The sequence below is a fragment of the Solanum tuberosum genome, unplaced genomic scaffold, assembly GCF_000226075.1.
Source record: "Solanum tuberosum cultivar DM 1-3 516 R44 unplaced genomic scaffold, SolTub_3.0 scf00014, whole genome shotgun sequence".
Taxonomy (NCBI): domain Eukaryota; kingdom Viridiplantae; phylum Streptophyta; class Magnoliopsida; order Solanales; family Solanaceae; genus Solanum; species Solanum tuberosum.
In genome coordinates this window covers 175253-180225 of record NW_006238939.1, presented here as the reverse complement: position 1 = coordinate 180225, position 4973 = coordinate 175253, and positions in this window count along the sequence as shown.

Below are 4973 nucleotides of genomic sequence, written 5' to 3'. Positions count from 1 at the left end.
GTCACTCATAGAGGCTATTGTGGACACAGTATTCTGGGTTTCTTTCTGCAGCTTCTAGTTTCCAGCCACATAGGCTTGGCATGTATAGATATGTATGTATGTGTGTATATCTTCATTGTAGCCTTGTAGGCTAGCTAGTACCTTATTATCTTTGGCTTGTCTACCTTTGTCTATATGACTTACCGATATTCAGGTTATGACCTTAAGGGTCTAGTCATAGTATTTTAGATGTTATACTGCCCGGCCTTCTAAGCCATCAGTTGAGTCAGTTGGTATGTTTATGTGATTAGCTCGATTGCTTAAGGTGTCGAGTGCCAGTCACACCTTCTCTAGTTTGGGGCGTGACAATTATTGAGTTTAAAAAGTGCATGTATAATTACATATAATATTTTAATTTTATATATACAGTTAATACTGACAAAAAAATTACCTTAATCTATGTGCGATGAGGATATGTTCTTCAAAGACACCAAACATTATTCTAAAGAATTCTTCTTATTTTAGTATAATGAAGATTAATAGCATATGTGGCATGTGTTGAAATGATATTTGTTTTAATTAATAAAACTTTAAATTCAAAGATCAATCTATAAAGTATTAAAAATATGATTCTGCTTTTAGCTAAAATCTATATAAATAATAAAGGAGAAACATAGAGAAGGTGATGTGGCACCTCTCTATGATCTCCATTTGCATTTTTTTTTCTCCATTTTTTGACCTTTTTTTAAAATTTAAATTAACTATTTTATTGTAAAAATAAATTACTAAATTTATGATAAATAAATATTTTATTAAATAAAAAAACATTTACAACAAAAACTCTTCATATGTCTACAAGGAGTAACTCACACCTCTCTAATTTCTACTCTTACAAAATTATTCCTTTTTTTATCTTCTTCTAATTATAAATTATAAATTGACAATATTTTTGATACTTTAAGTATTTTTCTAATATTATTTAATTTGTTTATAAGAAGTAATTATCTATGACTTACACCTATATTTAATATATAGATCCTCCTAGAACCTTCTTTTTCTTTTTTTTTAACAACTCTAAATATTTGATTTTCTTCTCTTCATGACCACAGTAATATTTATTTTATGTAATGAATTAGTAATTACAATACAAATTACTTATATTAGGCTATCACTTCAATACATTCCAATAGTCACTTTTTCTCTATCACATTTTCTATAATTTTAATGAATATTAAATGTGGTATTCATTTAGAATATAAATGTTCAATCTTTATTTGTATATATAAATCAAACAAGACAATACTCATATGTACTGTACTGTTTTGCAAAAGTTTTGTTTTACTTTTGATAGCATTTGGTTTTTTTAGATTTTTCAATTATGATTTTTCTTTTTAGTCCTTTAATATATTTTTTCTTGAATAAAATTTGCTATCCTTCTCAACATGTAGCATCTTATTGTTTAACTTCACATAAAAGCAGCCACACTTGCACAGATGAATTCCCTTTGATATCCTGCTGCTGATTCCTTTTCTTCATGTTGCATTTTTGGTGGATTAAATTGGTTAGCTCCATGTTAAAGTACATGGCCTAATGTACATTTTTGTATTAAAGTAATAATTTTTATTGTTCGGGTGGTTTTCTTTGTTCATGATTCTCATTGTTTTTCGTTTAATATGATTGGAAGTTTGCCTGTGATCATATTCTTTTATTGCTACTATATTTTTGTATATATGTGTATAGGCTATAAAAAGTGTAAGCATATAATTTAATTTATTAGAAATGATGAACATTTATTTTCTAATCGGTTAAGGAAGAGAGTGGATGTTTCACTTTTCAGGTTTTATTGAAATAATAAAGCAAGACTAATGTGGAATTAATATATAGTGCATAAATTAATAAGTAAAAAAGAGAAAAGTTAAACGCAATAACGATAAAAGCCAAAAACAGGAGAAGAAATATAAATAACATCAATATATATATTATAATTTTTTTGACATTTTTTCCAATCTTTTTCAATTATTTTATTTTATAAAGTCATCTTCTTAATTCATACCTCTTCAATTACATAAACTTAAATCTTAATTAATTTAATAATGTCTATAACTCCTAACCGTTCATATTCATAACCTTCAAATATTTAATATACAAATTTACAACTCCTTAAAATGACACATATAAAAACCTATTTTGAGACATGTATAATAATTACCACAATAATCTATATATAAATAATAAAGGAGAAACATATAGAAGGTGATGTAGCACCTCTCTATGATCTCCATTCGCATTTATTTTTTTCTCCATTTTTTGACCTTTTTTTAAAATTTAAATTAACTATTTTATTGTAAAAATAAATTACTAAATTTATGATAAATAAATATTTTATTAAATAAAAAAACATTTACAACAAAAACTCTTCATATGTCTACAAGGAGTAACTCACACCTCTCTAATTTCTACTCATACAAAATTATTCCTTTTTTTTATCTTCTTCTAATTATAAATTATAAATTGACAATATTTTTGATACTTTAAGTATTTTTCTAATATTATTTAATTTGTTTATAAGAAGTAATTATCTATGACTTACACCTATATTTAATATATAGATCCTCCTAGAACCTTCTTTTTCTTTTTTTTTAACAACTCTAAATATTTGATTTTCTTCTCTTCATGACCACAGTAATATTTATTTTATGTAATGAATTAGTAATTACAATACAAATTACTTATATTAGGTTATCACTTCAATACATTCCAATAGTCACTTTTTCTCTATCACATTTTCTATAATTTTAATGAATATTAAATGTGGTATTCATTTAGAATATAAATGTTCAATCTTTATTTGTATATATAAATCAAGCAAGACAATACTCATATGTACTGTACTGTTTTGCAAAAGTTTTGTTTTACTTTTGATAGCATTTGGTTTTTGTAGATTTTTCAATTACGATTTTTCTTTTTAGTCCTTTAATTATTATTTTTCTTGAATAAAATTTGTTATCCTTCTCAACATGTAGCATCTTATTGTTTAACTTCTCATATCACCTAAATTCACATAAAAGCAGCCACACTTTCACAGAGGAATTCCCTTTGATATCCTGCTGCTGATTCCTTTTCTTCATGTTGCATTTTTGGTGGATTAAATTGGTTAGCTCCATGTTAAAGTACATGGCCTAATGTACAATTTTGTATTGAAGTAATAATTTTTATTGTTGGGGTGGTTTTCTTTGTTCATGATTCTCATTGTTTTTCGTTTAATATGATTGGAAGTTTGTCTGTGATCATATTCTTTTATTGCTACTATATTTTTGTATATATGTGTATAGGCTATAACTAAGGACTCATTGCTCTGGCTTTGGCTTTGGATTCGCGCTTTTACAACATACATTTTATCTTTATAACAATTCTTCTAAGTTATGTTCGAGAAAATATGAGATCGAATAATTCAATTAGCCCATAATTGTGCAACTATTTAAAAGCTAAATTATAGAAGTTCTTTTTATGTCCTTGAGTTTTTTCTATTGATTTCTCAAGTACACTAGATTGAGCAAGAGATATGGGTTGTTTCTGTAATGTGGTTGGAGTATTGATTTATATATATAATTCTCAATTTTATAATGGAGCTTTTTCCTATATAAATTAAAACATGAAATTATTATATAAAAAAAATTGGGAAAATAATAATATCAACAAATTCAGTATAATTTCACAAAGCGGGTCTATGGAGAATAGAATATATTCAGATCTTATCAATATATTATAGGTAGACTGGCTATTTTCAATAGACCCGCTCAAGAAAACAAAAATTCAAAGTAGAATAGAGAGAAATAATGTAAATGAATACGGTCATGAGAAAATATTACAATAGCCTGAAAAATTATCCTAAAACAATAATCATAATTATAAGCTACAACGATAATCAAGATGTAAAAAAAAACACAAAATCCAATTAATTTATTTTCAATTTAAATGTTGAGATATAAAATCTCTCTTATAGCTTGAATAAACTTAGGAATGAGTTCATTTTGTTAATTTATTTATTTAATTTCATATATGTGTTAATGTTTTACATGATCGCGCAAAGCGCGGCTTAGTTTACTAGTATAAATATAATTTGCAAAGCATGTTGCAACCTCTTTAGCATACTTCTCTCTCGTTCAATCTTGCAAAATAAGACGATTTTCATTTAATCAAACATAATTTCATAAAATAAGGATGCAAAAAAATAAATTTTAGATACCGATATAAAAAAATACTATAATCAAATCAATACTATACCACATAAAAATAAACTATTTGCAGTGTAAAGAAAAAATTGAAAGAAGAAAAAATCAGATTTGTACATAATTATTTATCATGTTTCCTAAAAAGAATTGAGATAATTTTTTTAAGAAAATAATTAAACTGAAAATTTGAAAATTATTTTGATGATGAAATGTGATAACTCGAAAATATTTATGTTGTTGACATGTTTTTTTTTTAACAAAATACAAATTTGAAATATTTAAATTTATTTTTGTAAATTCAAAATTTATTTATTTTTGTGTGATGCTTCAGGTTATATGTGGACCTTTTATTTTTCCTATTAGGTAGGTAGAACATTAAAATATATAATTGAGTTTTAAGATATTAGGATAGTAGGTGGGTGAGGAATTTTAGGTTAGTCTTTTTTCTTCTAATATTTATCTATTTTTTATTTTAAAAAAATTTACATACGTATTTTTAACTATTCCTTTATTATTTATTAATGTTTTTTTGTTAATTGTTTTAATTATTATTTATTATGTGTCATGAATTTTTTTAAGGGCAAATTACATAAATCCCACTAGTTTAGGTCCTAATTACTAAGATTCCCAATAGTTTCAAATATTACTTCCTCTACCATATTTCATACTTAGGATACATGAGTTTGAATCTGTGAGATACATGTATATGTCGAATTTTAAAATTGAGATACGTAGTTTATTTGTTTAAATTAATTGATTGTA